This window comes from Spermophilus citellus (assembly GCF_964194105.1).
Source record: "Spermophilus citellus genome assembly, chromosome: 2".
NCBI lineage: Eukaryota > Metazoa > Chordata > Mammalia > Rodentia > Sciuridae > Spermophilus > Spermophilus citellus.
Window position 1 is genome coordinate 119,715,500 of NC_138183.1, and position 20,669 is coordinate 119,736,168.

The following is a 20,669-nucleotide window of genomic DNA, read 5'->3' on the forward strand; positions in this document are numbered from 1 at the left end:
GCACTTACAGGTAATGATCAGTACCCCAATCCCACTTGGCTCACCAAATTTCGTTCTTCTAGGTTAAACCGTTCGTTGGCAGTAACAGTTTTAATTTTTAGGTTTCACTCTGTTTTCTCCTATATGGATACATGTAGTTGGAACTCTAAATCAACCACGGTTTGTGCTAGCTCTTTGAAACTTGACATAATAAAGTAGTTCTAATTTGTATCTCTATGGCTTGTTTCCTACTGATGTAGCCCTAAGCAGAGACCTGCACAAATCACTTTCATTGAAAGGGGTTGCCAAGCTTCCAAAAATCTACGAGTTTCCTTAAATCTAAGCACACATTTTTTCACCTTATATTGATGACCCTTACAGGTAATGATCAGTACCCCAATCCCACTTGGCTCACCAAATTTCGTTTTTCTAGGTTAAACCGTTCATTGGCAGTAACAGTTTTAATTTTTAGGTTTCACTCTGTTTTCTCCTATATGGATACATGTAGTTGGAACTCTAAATCAAACACGTTTTGTCTAGCTCTTTGAAACTTGACACAATAAAATAGTTCCAAGTTCTATATCTATTGTTTATTTCCTATTGATGTAGCCCTAAGAGGAGACTGGCGCAAATCACTTTCATGAAAGGAGTTGCCAATCTTCCAAAAAACTTCGAGTTTCCTGAAATCTCAGCACACATTTTTTTCACCCAATCTTGATGACACTTACAGGTAATGATCAGTACCCCAATGCCACTTGGCTCACCAAATTTCGTTCTTCTAGGTTAAACCGTTCGTTGGCTGTAACAGTTTTAATTTTTAGGTTTCACTCTGTTTTCTATTATATGGATACATGTATTTGGAACTCTATATCAAACACGGTTTGTGCTAGCTCTTTAAAACTTGACACAATAAAGTAGTTCCAAGTTCTATCTCTATGGTTTGTTTCCTATTGATGTAGCCCTAAGCAGAGACCGGCACAAATCACTTTCATGGAAAGGGGTTGCCAGGCTTCCAAAAAACTACGAGTTTCCTGAAATCTCAGCACACATTTTTTCACCCAATCTTGATGACACTTTCAGGTAATGATCAGTACCCCAATCCCACTTGGCTCACCAAATTTCGTTTTTCTAGGTTAAACCGTTCTTTGGCAGTAACAGTTTTAATTTTTAGGTTTCCCTCTGTTTTCTCCTATATGGATACATGTAGTTGGAACTCAAAATCAAAGACGGTTTGTTCTAGCTCTTTGAAGCTGGACACACTAATGTAGTTCCAAGTTCTATCTCTATGGTTTGTTTCCTATTCATGTAGCCCTAAGCAGAGACTGGCGCATATCACTTTCATGGAAAGGGTTGCCAAGCTTCCAAAAAACTACGAGTTTCCTGAAATCTCAGCACACATTTTTTTACCCAATCTTGATGGCACATACAGGTAATGATAAGTACCCCAATGCCACTTGGCTCACCAATTTTCGTTCTTCTAGGTTAAACCGTTCGTTGGCAGTAACAGTTTTAATTTTTAGGCTTCAGTCTGTTTTCTCCTATATGGATACATGTAGTTGGAACTCTAAATCAAACACGGTTTTTGCTAGCTCTTTGAAACTTGACACAATAAAGTAGTTCCAAGTTCTATCTCTACGGTTTGTTTCCTATTGATGTAGCCCTAAGCAGAGACTGGCACAAATTACTTTCATGCAAAGGGGTTGCCAAGCTTCCAAAAAACTACGAGTTTCCTGAAATCTAAGCACACATTTTTTCACCCAATCTTGATGACACTTTCAGGTAAGGATCAGTACCCCAATCCCAGTTGGCTCACCAAATTTCGTTCTTCTAAGTTAAACCGTTGGTTGGCAGTAACAGTTTAAATTTTTAGGTTTCACTCTGTTTTCTCCTATATGGATACATGTAGTTGGAAGTCTAAATCAAACACGGTTTGTGCTAGCTCTTTGAATCTTGACACAATAAAGTAGTTCCAAGTTCTATCTGTTGGTTTCTTTCCTATTGATGTAGCCCTAAGCAGAGCCTGGCGCAAATCACTTTCATGGAAAGGGGTTGCCAAGCTTCCAAAAAGTACGAGTTTCCTGAAATCTCAGCACACATTTTTTCACCCTATCTTGATGACACTTTCAGGTAATGATCAGTACCACAATCCCACTTGGCTCACCAAATTTCGTTCTTCTAGTTTAAAGTGTTCGTTGGCAGTAACAGTTTAAATTTTTAGGTTTCACTCTGTTTTCTCCTATATGGATACATGTAGTTGGAACTCTAAATCAAACAAGGTTTGTGCTAGCTCTTTGACTTGACACAATAAAGTAGTTTCAAGTTCTATCTCTATGGTTTGTTTCCTATTGATGTAGCCCTAAGGAGAGACTGGCGCAAATCACTTTCATGAAAAGGGGTTGACAAGCTTCCAAAAAAACTACGAGTTTCCTGAAATCTAAGCACACATTTTTTCACCCAATCTTGATGACACTTTCAGGTAATAATCAGTACCCCAATGCCACTTGGTTCACCAAATTTCGTTCTTCAGGTTAAACCGTTCATTGGCATAACAGTTTTAATTTTTACGTTTCACTCTGTTTTCTCCTATATGGATACATGTAGTTGGAAGTCTAAATCAAACACGGTTTGTGCTAGCTCTTTGAAACTTGACACAATAAAGTAGTTCGAAGTTGTATCTGTTGGTTTCTTTCCTATTGATGTAGCCCTAAGCAGAGCCTGGCGCAAATAACTTTCATGGAAAGGGGTTGCCAAGCTTCCAAAAAGTACGAGTTTCCTGAAATCTCAGCACACATTTTTTTACCCTATCTTGATGACACTTTCAGGTAATGATCAGTACCACAATCTCACTTGGCTCACCAAAATTCGTTCTTCTAGGTTAAACCTTTCGTTGGCAGTAACAGTTTTAATTTTTAGGCTTCACTCTGTTATCTCCTATATGGATACATGTAGTTGGAACTCTAAATCAAACAAGGTTTGTGCTAGCTCTTTGACTTGACACAATAAAGTAGTTTCAAGTTCTATCTCTATGGTTTGTTTCCTATTGATGTAGCCCTAAGCAGAGACTGGCGCAAATCACTTTCATGGAAAGGATTTGCCAAGCTTCCAAAATCTACGAGTTTCTTGAAATCTCAGCACACATTTTTTCCCCCAAACTTGATGACACTTTCAGGTAATGATCAGTACCCCAATCTCACTTGGCTCACCTAATTTCGTTTTTCTAGGTTAAACCGTTCGTCGGCAGGAACCGTTTTAATTTTTGGGCTTCACTCTGTTTTCTCTTATATGGATACATGCAGTTGGAACTCTAAATCAAACACGGTTTGTGCTAGCTCTTTGAAACTTGACACAATAAAGTAGTTCCAAGTTCTATCTCTATGGTTTGTTTCCTATTCATGTAGCCCTTAGCAGAGACTGGCGCAAATCACTTTCATTGAAAGGGGTTGCCAAGCTTCCAAAAAACTACGAGTTTCCTGAAATCTCAGCACACATTTTTTCACCCAATCTTGATGGCACTTTCAGGTAATGATCAGTACCCCAATCCCACTTGGCTCACCAAATTTTGTTCTTCTAGGTTATACTGTTCGTTGGCAGTAACTGTTTTAATTTTTAGGTTTCACTCTGTTTTCCCCTATATGGATACATGTAGTTGGAACTCTAAATCAAACACAGTTTGTGCTGGCTCTTTGAAACTTGACATAATAAAGTACTTCCAAGTTCTATCTCTATGGTTTGTTTCCTATTGCTGTAGCCCTAAGCAGAGCCTGGCGCAAATCACTTTCATGGAAAGGGTTTGCCAAGCTTCCAAAAAGTACGAAGTTCCTGCAATCTCAGCACACATTTTTTCCCAGAATCTTGATGACACTTTCAGGTAATGATCAGGACCCCAATCCCACTTGGCTCACCTAATTTCGTTCTTCTAGGTTAAACCGTTCGTTGGCAGTAACAGTTTTAATTTTTAGGTTTCACTCTGTTTTCTCCTATATGGATACATGTAGTTGGAACTCTAAATCAAACACGGTTTGTGCTACCTCTTTGAAACTTGACACAATAAAGTAGTTCCAAGTTCTATCTCTATGGTTTGTTTCCTATTCATGTAGCCCTAGGCAGAGACTGCGCATATCACTTTCATTGAAAGGGGTTGCCAAGCTTCCAAAAAACTACGAGTTTCCTGAAATCTCAGCACACATTTTTTCACCCAATCTTGATGGCACTTACAGGTAATGATCAGTACTCCAATGCCTCTTGGCTCACCAAATTTCGTTCTTCTAGGTTAAACCGTTCGTTGGCAGTTACAGTTTTAATTTTTAGGTTTCACTCTGTTTTCTCCTATAAGGATACATGTATTTGGAACTCTAAATCAAACACGGTTTGTGCTAGCTCTTTGAAACTTGACACAATAAATTAGTTCCAAGTTCTATCTCTATGGTTTGTTTCCTGTTGATGTAGACCTAACCAGAGACTGGCGCAAATCACTTTAATGGAATGGGGTTGCCAAGCTTCCAAAAAAAAATACGAGTTTCCTGCAATCTCAGCACACATTTTTTCCCAGAATCTTGATGACACTTTCAGGTAATGATCAGGACCCCAATCCCACTTGACTCACCAAATTTCGTTCTTCTAGGTTAAACCGTTCGTTGGCAGTAACAGTTTTAATTTTTAGGCTTCAGTCTGTTTTCTCCTATATGGATACATGTAGTTGGAACTCTAAATCAAACACGGTTTTTGCTAGCTCTTTGAAACTTGACACAATAAAGTAGTTCCAAGTTCTATCTCTTTGGTTTGTTTCCTATTGATGTAGCCCTAAGCAGAGACTGGCGCAAATCACTTTCATGGAAAGGGGTTGCCAAGTTTCCAAAAAACTACGAGTTTCCTGAAATCTCAGCACACATTTTTTTCACCCAATCTTGATGACACTTTCAGGTAATGATCAGTACCCCAATCCCACTTGGCTCACCAAATTTCGTTCTTCTAGGCTAAACCGTTCGTTGGCAGTAACAGTTTTAATTTTTAGGCTTCACTCTGTTTTCTCCTATAAGGATACACATACTTGGAAATCTAAATCAAACACGGTTTGTGCTAGATCTTTGAAACTTGACACAATAAAGTAGTTCCAAGTTCTATCTCTATGATTTGTTTCCTATTGATGTAGCCCTAAAGAGAGACTGGCGCAAATGACTTTAAAAAAAAGGGTTTGCCAAGCTTCCAAAAAAACTACGAGTTTCCTGAAATCTCAGCACACATTTTTTCACCCAATCTTGATGACACTTTCAGGTAATGATCAGTACCCCAATCCCACTTGGCTCACAAAATTTCGTTCTTCTAGGTTAAACCGTACGTTGGCTGTAACAGTTTTAATTTTTTGGATTCACTCGGTTTTCTCCTATATGGATACATGTAGTTGGAACTCTAAATCAAACACGGTTTGTGCTAGCTCTTTGAAACTTGACACAATAAAGTAGTTCTAATTTGTATCTCTATGGCTTGTTTCCTACTGATGTAGCCCTAAGCAGAGACTGGCGCAAATCACTTTCATGGAAAGGATTTGCCAAGCTTCCAAAAAACTACGAGTTTCTTGAAATCTCAGCACACATTTTTTCCCCCAATCTTGATGACACTTTCAGATAATGATCAGTACCCCAATCTCACTTGGCTCACCAAATTTCCTTCTTCTAGGTTAAACCGTTCGTCGGCAGGAACCGTTTTAATTTTTGGGCTTCACTCTGTTTTCTCTTATATGGATACATGCAGTTGGAACTCTAAATCAAACACGGTTTGTACTAGCTCTTTGAAACTTGACACAATAAAGTAGTTCCAAGTTCTATCTCTATGGTTTGTTTCCTATTGATGTAGACCTAAGCAGAGACTGGCGCAAATCACTTTAATGGAAACGGGTTGACAAGCTTCCAAAAAGTAAGAGTTTCCTGAAATCTCAGCACACATTTTTTCACCCAATCTTGATGGCACATTCAGGTAATGATCAGTACCCCAATCCCACTTGGCTCACCAAATTTCGTTCTTCTAGGTTATACTGTTCATTGGCAGTAACTGTTTTAATTTTTAGGTTTCACTCTGTTTTCCCCTATATGGATACATGTAGTTGGAATTCTAAATCAAACACGGTTTGTGCTAGCTCTTTGAAACTGGACACAATAAAGTAGTTCCAAGTTCTATCTCTATGGTTTGTTTCCTATTGCTGTAGCCCTAAGCAGAGCCTGGCGCAAATCACTTTCATGGAAAGTGTTTGCCAAGCTTCCAAAAAGTACGAGGTTCCTGAAATCTCAGCACACATTTTTTCAACCTATCTTGATGACACTTTCAGGTAATGATCAGCACCCCAATCCCACTTGGCTCACCAAATTTCGTTCTTCTACGTTAAACCGTTCGTTGGCAGTAACAGTTTTAATTTTTAGGCTTCACTCTGTTTTCTCCTATATGGATACATGTAGTTTGTGCTAGCTCTTTGAAACTTGACACAATAAAGTAGTTCCAAGTTCTATCTCTATGGTTTGTTTCCTATGGGTGTAGCCCTAAGCAGAGACTGACGTAAATCACTTTCATGGAAAGGGGTTGCCAAGCTTCCAAAAAACTACGAGTTTCCTGAAATCTCAGCACACATTTTTTCCCCAATCTTGATGACACTTTCAGGTAATGATCAGTACCCCAATCCCACTTGGCTCACCTAATTTCGTTCTTCTAGGTTAAACCGTTCGTTGGCAGTAACAGTTTTAATTTTTAGGTTTCACTCTGTTTTCTCCTACATGGATACATGTAGTTGGAACTCTAAATCAAACACGGTTTGTGCTAGCTCTTTGAAACTTGACACAATAAGTAGTTCTAATTTGTATCTCTATGGCTTGTTTCCTACTGATGTAGCCCTAAGCAGAGACCTGCGCAAATCACTTTCATTGAAAGGTGTTGCCAAGCTTCCAAAAAACTACGAGTTTCCTGAAATCTAAGCACACATTTTTTCACCTAATCTTGATGACACTTACATGTAATGATAAGTACCCCAATCCCACTTGGCTCACAAAATTTCGTTCTTCTAGGTTAAACCGTTCGTTGGCAGTAACAGTTTAAATTTTTAGGTTTCACTCTGTTTTCTCCTATATGGATACATGTAGTTGGAACTCAAAATCAAAGACGGTTTGTTCTAGCTCTTTGAAGCTGGACACACTAAAGTAGTTCCAAGTTCTATCTCTATGGTTTGTTTCCTATTCATGTAGCCCTAAGCAGAGACTGGCGCATATCACTTTCATGGAAAGGGTTGCCAAGCTTCCAAAAAACTACGAGTTTCTTGAAATCTCAGCACACATTTTTTCCCCCAATCTTGATGACACTTTCAGATAATGATCAGTACCCCAATCTCACTTGGCTCACCAAATTTCCTTCTTCTAGGTTAAACCGTTCGTCGGCAGGAACCGTTTTAATTTTTGGGCTTCACTCTGTTTTCTCTTATATGGATACATGCAGTTGGAACTCTAAATCAAACACGGTTTGTGCTAGCTCTTTGAAACTTGACACAATAAAGTAGTTCCAAGTTCTATCTCTATGGTTTGTTTCCTATTAATGTAGCCCTAAGCACAGACCGGCGCAAATCACTTTCATGGAAAGAGGTTGCCAAGCTTCCAAAAAGTAGGAGTTTCCTGAAATCTCAGCACACATTTTTTCACCCAATCTTGATGGCACTTTCAGGTAATGATCAGTACCCCAATCCCACTTGGCTCACCAAATTTCGTTCTTCTACGTTAAACCGTTCGTTGGCAGTAACAGTTTTAATTTTTAGGCTTCACTCTGTTTTCTCCTATATGGATACATGTAGTTTGTGCTAGCTCTTTGAAACTTGACACAATAAAGTAGTTCCAAGTTCTATCTCTATGGTTTGTTTCCTATGGGTGTAGCCCTAAGCAGAGACTGACGTAAATCACTTTCATGGAAAGGGGTTGCCAAGCTTCCAAAAAACTACGAGTTTCCTGAAATCTCAGCACACATTTTTTCCCCAATCTTGATGACACTTTCAGGTAATGATCAGTACACCAATCCCACTTGGCTCACCTAATTTCGTTCTTCTAGGTTAAACCGTTCGTTGGCAGTAACAGTTTTAATTTTTAGGTTTCACTCTGTTTTCTCCTACATGGATACATGTAGTTAAAACTCTAAATCAAACACGGTTTGTGCTAGCTCTTTGAAACTTGACACAATAAAGTAGTTCCAAGTTCTATCTCTATGGTTTGTTTCCTATTGATGTAGCCCTAAGCAGAGACTGGCGCAAATCACTTTCATGGAAAGGGGTTGCCAAGCTTCCAAAAAACGACGAGTTTCCTGAAATCTCAGCACACATTTTTTCACCCAATCTTCATGACACTTTCAGGTAATGATCAGTACCCCAATCCCACTTGGCTCAGTCATTTTCGTTCTTCTAGGTTAAACCGTTCGTTGGCAGTAACAGTTTTAATTTTTAGGTTTCACTCTGTTTTCTCCTATATGGATACATGTATTTGGAACTCTAAATCAAACACGGTTTGTGATAGCTCTTTGAAACTTGACACAATAAAGTAGTTCCAAGTTCTATCTCTATGGTTTGTTTCCTATTGATGTAGCCCTAAGCAGAGACTGGCACAAATCACTTTCATGGAAAGGGGTTGCCAAGCTTCCAAAAAACGACGAGTTTCCTGAAATCTCAGCACACATTTTTTCACCCAATCTTGATGGCACTTTCAGGTAATGATCAGTACCCCAATCCCACTTGGCTCACCAAATTTTGTTCTTCTAGGTTATACTGTTCGTTGGCAGTAACTGTTTTAATTTTTAGGTTTCACTCTGTTTTCCCCTATATGGATACATGTAGTTGGAACTCTAAATCAAACACAGTTTGTGCTGGCTCTTTGAAACTTGACACAATAAAGTAGTTCCAAGTTCTATCTCTATGGTTTGTTTCCTATTGCTGTAGCCCTAAGCAGAGCCTGGCGCAAATCACTTTCATGGAAAGGGTTTGCCAAGCTTCCAAAAAGTACGAGGTTCCTGCAATCTCAGCACACATTTTTTCCCAGAATCTTGATGACACTTTCAGGTAATGATCAGGACCCCAATCCCACTTGGCTCACCTAATTTCGTTCTTCTAGGTTAAACCGTTCGTTGGCAGTAACAGTTTTAATTTTTAGGTTTCACTCTGTTTTCTCCTATATGGATACATGTAGTTGGAACTCTAAATCAAACACGGTTTGTGCTACCTCTTTGAAACTTGACACAATAAAGTAGTTCCAAGTTCTATCTCTATGGTTTGTTTCCTAATCATGTAGCCCTAGGCAGAGACTGCGCATATCACTTTCATTGAAAGGGGTTGCCAAGCTTCCAAAAAACTACGAGTTTCCTGAAATCTCAGCACACATTTTTTCACCCAAACTTGATGGCACTTACAGGTAATCATCAGTACCCCAATGCCACTTGGCTCACTAAATTTCGTTCTTCTAGGATAAACCGTTCCTTGGCAGTTACAGTTTTAATTTTTAGGTTTCACTCTGTTTTCTCCTATAAGGATACATGTATTTGGAACTCTAAATCAAACACGGTTTGTGCAAGCTCTTTGAAACTTGACACAATAAAGTAGTTCCAAGTTCTATCTCTACGGTTTGTTTCCTATTGATGTAGCCCTAAGCACAGACCGGCGCAAATCACTTTCATGGAAAGGGGTTGCCAAGCTTCCAAAAAGTACGAGTTTCCTGAAATCTCAGCTCACATTTTTTCACCCAATCTTGATGACACTTACAGGTAATGATCAGTACCCCAATGCCACTTGGCTCACCAAATTTCGTTATTCTAGGTTAAACCGTTCGTTGGCAGTAACAGTTTTAATTTTTAGGTTTCACTCTGTTTTCTCCTATATGGATACATGTAGTTGGAACTCTAAATCAAACACGGTTTGTGCTAGCTCTTTGAAACTTGACACAATAAAGTAGTTCCAAGTTTTATCTCTATGTTTTGTTTCCTATTGATGTAGACCTAAGCAGAGACTGGCGCAAATCACTTTCATGGAAAGGGTTTGCCAAGCTTCCAAAAAACTACGAGTTTCCTGAAATCCCAGCACACATTTTTTCACCCAATCTTGATGGCACTTACAGGTAATGATCAGTACCCCAATGCCACTTGGCTCACCAAATTTCGTTATTCTAGGTTAAACCGTTCGTTGGCAGTAAATGTTTTAATTTTTAGGTTTCAGTCTGTTTTCTCCTATATGGATACATGTAGTTGGAACTCTAAATCAAACACGGTTTGTGCTAGCTCTTTGAAACTTGACACAATAAAGTAGTTCCAAGATCTATCTCTATGGTTTGTTTCCTATTGATGTAGCCCTAAGCAAAGACTGGCGCAAATCACTTTCATGGAAAGGGTTTCCCAAGCTTCCAAAAAACTACGAGTTTCCTGAAATCTCAGCACACATTTTTTCACCCTATCTTGATGACACTTTCAGTTAATGATCAGTACCCCAATCCCACTTGGCTCACCAAATTTCGTTCTTCTAGGTTAAACCTTCGTTGGCAGTAACAGTTTTAATTTTTAGGCTTAACTCTGTTTTCTCCTATATGGATACATGTAGTTGGAACTCTAAATCAAAGATGGTTTGTTCTAGATCTTTGAAACTTGACACAATAAAGTAGTTCCAAGTTCTATCTCTATGGTTTGTTTCTTATTGATGTAGCCCTTAGCAGAGACTGGCGCAAATCACTTTCATAGAAAGGGGTTGCCAAGCTTCCAAAAAACTACGAGTTTCCTGAAATCTCAGCACACATTTTTTACCCAATCTTGGTGGCACTTACAGGTCATGATCAGTACCCCAATGCCACTTGGCTCACCAAATTTCGTTCTTCTAGGTTAAACCGTTCATTGGCAGTAACAGTTTAAATTTTTAGGTTTCACTCTGTTTTCTCCTATATGGATACATGTAGTTGGAACTCTAAATCAAACACGGTGTGGGCTAGCTCTTTGAAACTTGACACAATAAAGTAGTACCAAGTCCTATCTCTATGGTTTGTTTCCTATTCATGTAGCCCTAAGCAGATACTGGCGCAAATCACTTTCATGGAAAGGGGTTGCCAAGCTTCCAAAAAACTACGAGTTTCCTGAAATCTCAGCACACATTTTTTCAACCAATCTTGATGACACTTTCAGGTAATGAGCAGTACCCCAATCCCACTTGGCTCACCAAATTTCGTTCTTCTAGGATAAACCGTTCGTTGGCAGTAACAGTTTAAATTTTTGGGTTTCACTCTGTTTTCTCCTATATGGATACATGTAGTTGGAACTCTAAATCAAACACGGTTTGTGCTAGCTCTTTGAAACTTGACACAATAAAGTAGTTCTAATTTGTATCTCTATGGCTTGTTTCCTATTGATGTAGCCCTAAGCAGAGACCGGCGTAAATCACTTTCATTGAAAGGGGTTGCCAAGCTTCCAAAAAACTACGAGTTTCCTGAAATCTAAGCACACATTTTTTCACCTAATCTTGATGACACTTACAGGTAATGATCAGTACCCCAATCCCACTTGGCTCACCGAATTTCGTTCTTCTAGGTTAAACCGTTTGTTGGCAGTAACAGTTTTAACTTTTAGGTTTCACTCAGTTTTCTCCTATATGGATACATGTAGTTGGAACTCTAAATCAAACACGGTTTGTGCTAGCTCTTTGAAACTTGACACAATAAAGTAGTTCCAAGTTCTATCTCTATGGTTTGTTCCCTATTGATGTAGCTCTAAGCAGAGACTGGCGCAAATCACTTTCATGGAAAGGGGTTGCCAATCTTCCAAAAAACTTCGAGATTCCTGAAATCTCAGCACACATTTTTTTCACCCAATCTTGATGACACTTACAGGTAATGATCAGGACCCCAATCCCACTTGGCTCACCAAATTTCGTTCTTCTAGGTTAAACCGTTCGTTGGCAGTAACAGTTTTAATTTTTAGGTTTCACTCTGTTTTCTCCTATATGGATACATGTAGTTGGAACTCTAAATCAAACACGGTTTGTGCTAGCTCTTTGAAACTTGACACGATAAAGTAGTTCCAAGTTCTATCTCTATGGTTTGTTCCCTATTGATGTAGCTCTAAGCAGAGACTGGCGCAAATCACTTTCATGGAAAGGGGTTGCCAAGCTTCCAAAACCTACGAGTTTCCTGAAATCTAATCACAGATTTTTTCACCTAATCTTGATGACACTTACAGGTAATGATCAGTACCCCAATCCCACTTGGCTCAATGAATTTTGTTCTTCTAGGTTAAACCGTTCGTTGGCAGTAACAGTTTTAATTTTTAGGTTTCACTCTGAGTTCTCATATATGGATACATGTAGTTGGAACTCTAAATCAAACACGGTTTGTGCTACCTCTTTGAAACTTGACACAATAAAGTAGTTCCAAGTTCTATCTCTATGGTTTGTTTCCAATTAATGTAGCCCTATCACAGACCGGCGCAAATCACTTTCATGGAAAGGGGTTGCCAAGCTTCCAAAAAGTACGAGTTTCCTTAAATCTCAGCACAAAATTTCACCCCATCTTGATGACACTTGCTGGTAATGATCAGTACCCCAATGCCACTTGGCTCACCAAATTTTATTCTTCTAGGTTAAACCGTTCGTTGGCAGTAACAGTTTTAATTTTTAGGTTTCACTCTGTTTTCTCCTATATGGATAAATGTATTTGGAACTCTAAATCAAACACGGTTTGTGCTAGCTCTTTGAAACTTGACACAATAAAGTAGTTCCAAGTTCTATCTCTATGATTTGTTTCCTATTAATGTAGCCCTAAGCACAGACCGGCGCAAATCACTTTCATGGAAAGGGGTTGCCAAGCTTCCAAAAAGTACGAGTTTACTGAAATCTCAGCACACATTTTCTCACCCAATCTTGATGGCACTTACAGGTAATGATCAGTACCCCAATGCCACTTGGCTCAACAAATTTCGTTCTTCTAGGTTAAACCGTTCGTTGGCAGTAACAGTTTTAATTTTTAGGTTTCACTCTGTTTTCTCCTATATGGATACATGTAGTTGGAACTCTAAATCAAACACGGTTTGTGCTAGCTCTTTGAAACTTGGCACAATAAAGTAGTTCCAAGTTCTATCTCTATGGTTACTTTCCTATTGATGTAGCCCTAAGCAGAGACTGGCGCAAATCACTTTCATAGAAAGGGGTTGCCAAGCTACCAAAAAACTACGAGTTTCCTGAAATCTCAGCACACATTTTCTCACCCAATCTTGATGGCACTTACAGGTAATGATCAGTACCCCAATGCCACTTGGCTCAACAAATTTCGTTCTTCTAGGTTAAACCGTTCGTTGGCAGTAACAGTTTTAATTTTTAGGTTTCACTCTGTTTTCTCCTATATGGATACATGTAGTTGGAACTCTAAATCAAACACGGTTTGTGCTAGCTCTTTGAAACTTGACACAATAAAGTAGTTCCAAGTTCTCTCTACGGTTTGTTTCCTATTAATGTAGCCCTAAGCACAGACCGGCGCAAATCACTTTCATGGAAAGGGGTTGCCAAGCTTCCAAGAAGTACGAGTTTCCTGAAATCTCAGCACACATTTTTTCACCCAATCTTGATGACACTTACAGGTAATGATCAGTACCCCAGTACCACTTGGCTCACCAAATTTCGTTCTTCTAGGTTAAACCGTTCGTTAGCAGTAACAGTTTTAATTTTTAGGTTTCACTCTGTTTTCTCCTATATGGATACATGTAGTTGGAACTCTAAATCAAACACGGTTTGTGCTAGCTCTTTGAAACTTGGCACAATAAAGTAGTTCCAAGTTCTATCTCTATGTGTTGTTTCCTATTGATGTAGCCCTAAGCAGAGACTGGCGCAAATCACTTTCATGGAAAGGGTTTGCCAAGCTTCCAAAAAACTATGAGTTTCCTGAAATCTCAGCACACATTTTTTCACCCAATCTTGATGACACTTACAGGTAATGATCAGTTCCCCAATGCCACTTGGCTCACCAAATTTCGTTCTTCTAGGTTAAACCGTTCGTTGGCAGTAACAGTTTTAATTTTTAGGTTTCACTCTGTTTTCTCCTATGTGGATACATGTAGTTGGAACTCTAAATCAAACACGGTTTGTGCAAGCTCTTTGAAACTTGACACAATAAAGTAGTTCCAAGTTCTATCTCTACGGTTTGTTTCCTATTGATGTAGCCCTAAGCACAGACCAGCGCAAATCACTTTCATGGAAAGGGGTGGCCAAGCTTCCAAAAAGTACGAATTTCCTGAAATCTCAGCTCACATTTTTTCACCCAATCTTGATGACACTTACAGGTAATGATCAGTACCCCAATGCCACTTGGCTCACCAAATTTCGTCATTCTAGGTTAAACAGTTCGTTGGCAGTAACAGTTTTAATTTTTAGGTTTCACTCTGTTTTCTCCTATATGGATACATGTAGTTGGAACTCTAAATCAAACACGGTTTGTGCTAGCTCTTTGAAACTTGACACAATAAAGTAGTTCCAAGTTTTATCTCTATGTTTTGTTTCCTATTGATGTAGACCTAAGCAGAGACTGGCACAAATCACTTTCATGGAAAGGTTTTGCCAAGCTTCCAAAAAACTACGAGTTTCCTGAAATCTCAGCACACATTTTTTCACCCAATCTTGATGGCACTTACAGGTAATGATCAGTACCCCAATGCCACTTGGCTCACCAAATTTCGTTATTCTAGGTTAAACCGTTCGTTGGCAGTAACAGTTTTAATTTTTAGGTTTCACTCTGTTTTCTCCTATATGGATACATGTAGTTGGAACTCTAAATCAAACACGGTTTGTGCTAGCTCTTTGAAACTTGACACAATAAAATAGTTCCAAGTTCTATCTCTATGTTTTGTTTCCTATTGATGTAGCTCTAAGCAGAGACTGGCGCAAATCACTTAAATGAAAAGGGGTTTCTAAGCTTGCAAAAAACTTCGAGTTTCCTGAAATCTCAGCACACATTTTTTCCCCCAATCTTGATGACACTTACAGGTAATGATCAGTCCCCAAATGCCACTTGGCTCAACAAATTTCGTTCTTCTAGGTTAAACCGTTCGTTGGCAATAACAGTTTTAATTTTTAGGTTTCAGTCTGTTTTCTCCTATATAGATACACGTAGTTGGAACTCTAAATCAAACACGGTTTGTGCTAGCTCTTTGAAACTTGACACAATAAAGTAGTTCCAAGTTCTATCTCTATGGTTACTTTCCTATTGATGTAGCCCTAAGCAGAGACTGGCGCAAATCACTTTCATAGAAAGGGTTTGCCAAGCTACCAAAAAACTACGAGTTTCCTGAAATCTCAGCACACATTTTCTCACCCAATCTTGATGGCACTTACAGGTAATGATCAGTACCCCAATGCCACTTGGCTCAACAAATTTCGTTCTTCTAGGTTAAACCGTTCGTTGGCAGTAACAGTTTTAATTTTTAGGTTTCACTCTGTTTTCTCCTATATGGATACATGTAGTTGGAACTCTAAATCAAACACGGTTTGTGCTAGCTCTTTGAAACTTGACACAATAAAGTAGTTCCAAGTTCTCTCTACGGTTTGTTTCCTATTAATGTAGCCCTAAGCACAGACCGGCGCAAATCACTTTCATGGAAAGGGGTTGCCAAGCTTCCAAGAAGTACGAGTTTCCTGAAATCTCAGCACACATTTTTTCACCCAATCTTGATGACACTTACAGGTAATGATCAGTACCCCAGTACCACTTGGCTCACCAAATTTCGTTCTTCTAGGTTAAACCGTTCGTTAGCAGTAACAGTTTTAATTTTTAGGTTTCACTCTGTTTTCTCCTATATGGATACATGTAGTTGGAACTCTAAATCAAACACGGTTTGTGCTAGCTCTTTGAAACTTGGCACAATAAAGTAGTTCCAAGTTCTATCTCTATGTGTTGTTTCCTATTGATGTAGCCCTAAGCAGAGACTGGCGCAAATCACTTTCATGGAAAGGGTTTGCCAAGCTTCCAAAAAACTATGAGTTTCCTGAAATCTCAGCACACATTTTTTCACCCAATCTTGATGACACTTACAGGTAATGATCAGTTCCCCAATGCCACTTGGCTCACCAAATTTCGTTCTTCTAGGTTAAACCGTTCGTTGGCAGTAACAGTTTTAATTTTTAGGTTTCACTCTGTTTTCTCCTATGTGGATACATGTAGTTGGAACTCTAAATCAAACACGGTTTGTGCTAGCTCTTTGAAACTTGACACAATAAAGTAGTTCCAAGTTCTATCTCTACGGTTTGTTTCCTATTGATGTAGCCCTAAGCACAGACCGGCGCAAATCACTTTCATGGAAAGGGGTTGCCAAGCTTCCAAAAAGTACGAGTTTCCTGAAATCTCAGCTCACATTTTTTCACCCAATCTTGATGACACTTACAGGTAATGATCAGTACCCCAATGCCACTTGGCTCACCAAATTTCGTTATTCTAGGTTAAACCGTTCGTTGGCAGTAACAGTTTTAATTTTTAGGTTTCACTCTGTTTTCTCCTATATGGATACATGTATTTGGAACTCTAAATCAAACACGGTTTGTGCTAGCTCTTTGAAACTTGACACAATAAAGTAGTTCCAAGTTTTATCTCTATGTTTTGTTTCCTATTGATGTAGACCTAAGCAGAGACTGGCGCAAATCACTTTCATGGAAAGGGTTTGCCAAGCTTCCAAAAAACTACGAGTTTCCTGAAATCTCAGCACACATTTTTTCACCCAATCTTGATGGCACTTACAGGTAATGATCAGTACCCCAATGCCACTTGGCTCACCAAATTTCGTTCTTCTAGGTTAAACCGTTCGTTGGCAGTAACAGTTTTAATTTTTAGGTTTCAGTCTGTTTTCTCCTATATGGATACATGTAGTTGGAACTCTAAATCAAACACGGTTTGTGCTAGCTCTTTGAAACTTGACACAATAAAGTAGTTCCAAGTTCTATCTCTATGTTTTGTTTCCTATTGATGTAGCTCTAAGCAGAGACTAGCGCAAATCACTTAAATGAAAAGGGGTTTCTAAGCTTGCAAAAAACTTCGAGTTTCCTGAAATCTCAGCACACATTTTTTCCCCCAATCTTGATGACACTTACAGGTAATGATCAGTACCCAAATGCCACATGGCTCAACAAATTTCGTTCTTCTAGGTTAAACCGTTCGTTGGCAGTAACAGTTTTAATTTTTAGGTTTCACTCTGTTTTCTCCTATATGGATACATGTAGTTGGAACTCTAAATCAAACACGGTTTGTGCTAGCTCTTTGAAACTTGGCACAATAAAGTAGTTCCAAGTTCTATCTCTATGGTTACTTTCCTATTGATGTAGCCCTAAGCAGAGACTGGCGCAAATCACTTTCATAGAAAGGGGTTGCCAAGCTACCAAAAAACTACGAGTTTCCTGAAATCTCAGCACACATTTTCTCACCCAATCTTGATGGCACTTACAGGTAATGATCAGTACCCCAATGCCACTTGGCTCAACAAATTTCGTTCTTCTAGGTTAAACCGTTCGTTGGCAGTAACAGTTTTAATTTTTAGGTTTCACTCTGTTTTCTCCTATATGGATACATGTAGTTGGAACTCTAAATCAAACACGGTTTGTGCTAGCTCTTTGAAACTTGACACAATAAAGTAGTTCCAAGTTCTCTCTACGGTTTGTTTCCTATTAATGTAGCCCTAAGCACAGACCGGCGCAAATCACTTTCATGGAAAGGGGTTGCCAAGCTTCCAAGAAGTACGAGTTTCCTGAAATCTCAGCACACATTTTTTCACCCAATCTTGATGACACTTACAGGTAATGATCAGTACCCCAGTACCACTTGGCTCACCAAATTTCGTTCTTCTAGGTTAAACCGTTCGTTAGCAGTAACAGTTTTAATTTTTAGGTTTCACTCTGTTTTCTCCTATATGGATACATGTAGTTGGAACTCTAAATCAAACACGGTTTGTGCTAGCTCTTTGAAACTTGGCACAATAAAGTAGTTCCAAGTTCTATCTCTATGTGTTGTTTCCTATTGATGTAGCCCTAAGCAGAGACTGGCGCAAATCACTTTCATGGAAAGGGTTTGCCAAGCTTCCAAAAAACTATGAGTTTCCTGAAATCTCAGCACACATTTTTTCACCCAATCTTGATGACACTTACAGGTAATGATCAGTTCCCCAATGCCACTTGGCTCACCAAATTTCGTTCTTCTAGGTTAAACCGTTCGTTGGCAGTAACAGTTTTAATTTTTAGGTTTCACTCTGTTTTCTCCTATGTGGATACATGTAGTTGGAACTCTAAATCAAACACGGTTTGTGCAAGCTCTTTGAAACTTGACACAATAAAGTAGTTCCAAGTTCTATCTCTATGGTTTGTTTCCTATTGATGTAGCCCTAAGCACAGACCGGCGCAAATCACTTTCATGGAAAGGGGTTGCCAAGCTTCCAAAAAGTACGAGTTTCCTGAAATCTCAGCTCACATTTTTTCCCCCAATCTTGATGACACTTACAGGTAATGATCAGTACCCAAATGCCACATGGCTCAACAAATTTCGTTCTTCTAGGTTAAACCGTTCGTTGGCAGTAACAGTTTTAATTTTTAGGTTTCACTCTGTTTTCTCCTATATGGATACATGTAGTTGGAACTCTAAATCAAACACGGTTTGTGCTAGCTCTTTGAAACTTGACACAATAAAGTAGTTCCAAGTTCTATCTCTATGTTTTGTTTCCTATTGATGTAGCTCTAAGTAGAGACTGGCGCAAATCACTTAAATGAAAAGGGGTTTCTAAGCTTGCAAAAAACTTCGAGTTTCCTGAAATCTCAGCACACATTTTTTCCCCCAATCTTGATGACACTTACAGGTAATGATCAGTACCCAAATGCCACATGGCTCAACAAATTTCGTTCTTCTAGGTTAAACCGTTCGTTGGCAGTAACAGTTTTAATTTTTAGGTTTCACTCTGTTTTCTCCTATATGGATACATGTAGTTGGAACTCTAAATCAAACACGGTTTGTGCTAGCTCTTTGAAACTTGACACAATAAAGTAGTTCCAAGTTCTATCTCTATGGTTACTTTCCTATTGATGTAGCCCTAAGCAGAGACTGCCGCAAATCACTTTCATAGAAAGGGGTTGCCAAGCTACCAAAAAACTACGAGTTTCCTGAAATCTCAGCACACATTTTCTCACCCAATCTTGATGGCACTTACAGGTAATGATCAGTACCCCAATGCCACTTGGCTCAACAAATTTCGTTCTTCTAGGTTAAACCGTTCGTTGGCAGTAACAGTTTTAATTTTTAGGTTTCACTCTGTTTTCTCCTATATGGATACATGTAGTTGGAACTCTAAATCAAACACGGTTTGTGCTAGCTCTTTGAAACTTGACACAATAAAATAGTTCCAAGTTCTATCTCTATGTTTTGTTTCCTATTGATGTAGCTCTAAGCAGAGACTGGCGCAAATCACTTAAATGAAAAGGGGTTTCTAAGCTTGCAAAAAACTTCGAGTTTCCTGAAATCTCAGCACACATTTTTTCCCCCAATCTTGATGACACTTACAGGTAATGATCAGTCCCCAAATGCCACTTGGCTCAACAAATTTCGTTCTTCTAGGTTAAACCGTTCGTTGGCAATAACAGTTTTAATTTTTAGGTTTCAGTCTGTTTTCTCCTATATGGATACACGTAGTTGGAACTCTAAATCAAACACGGTTTGTGCTAGCTCTTTGAAACTTGACACAATAAAGTAGTTCCAAGTTCTATCTCTATGGTTACTTTCCTATTGATGTAGCCCTAAGCAGAGACTGGCGCAAATCACTTTCATAGAAAGGGGTTGCCAAGCTACCAAAAAACTACGAGTTTCCTGAAATCTCAGCACACATTTTCTCACCCAATCTTGATGGCACTTACAGGTAATGATCAGTACCCCAATGCCACTTGGCTCAACAAATTTCGTTCTTCTAGGTTAAACCGTTCGTTGGCAGTAACAGTTTTAATTTTTAGGTTTCACTCTGTTTTCTCCTATATGGATACATGTATTTGGAACTCTAAATCAAACACGGTTTGTGCTAGCTCTTTGAAACTTGACACAATAAAGTAGTTCCAAGTTTTATCTCTATGTTTTGTTTCCTATTGATGTAGACCTAAGCAGAGACTGGCGCAAATCACTTTCATGGAAAGGGTTTGCCAAGCTTCCAAAAAACTACGAGTTTCCTGAAATCTCAGCACACATTTTTTCACCCAATCTTGATGGCACTTACAGGTAATGATCAGTACCCCAATGCCACTTGGCTCACCAAATTTCGTTCTTCTAGGTTAAACCGTTCGTTGGCAGTAACAGTTTTAATTTTTAGGTTTCAGTCTGTTTTCTCCTATATGGATACATGTAGTTGGAACTCTAAATCAAACACGGTTTGTGCTAGCTCTTTGAAACTTGACACAATAAAGTAGTTCCAAGTTCTATCTCTATGTTTTGTTTCCTATTGATGTAGCTCTAAGCAGAGACTAGCGCAAATCACTTAAATGAAAAGGGGTTTCTAAGCTTGCAAAAAACTTCGAGTTTCCTGAAATCTCAGCACACATTTTTTCCCCCAATCTTGATGACACTTACAGGTAATGATCAGTACCCAAATGCCACATGGCTCAACAAATTTCGTTCTTCTAGGTTAAACCGTTCGTTGGCAGTAACAGTTTTAATTTTTAGGTT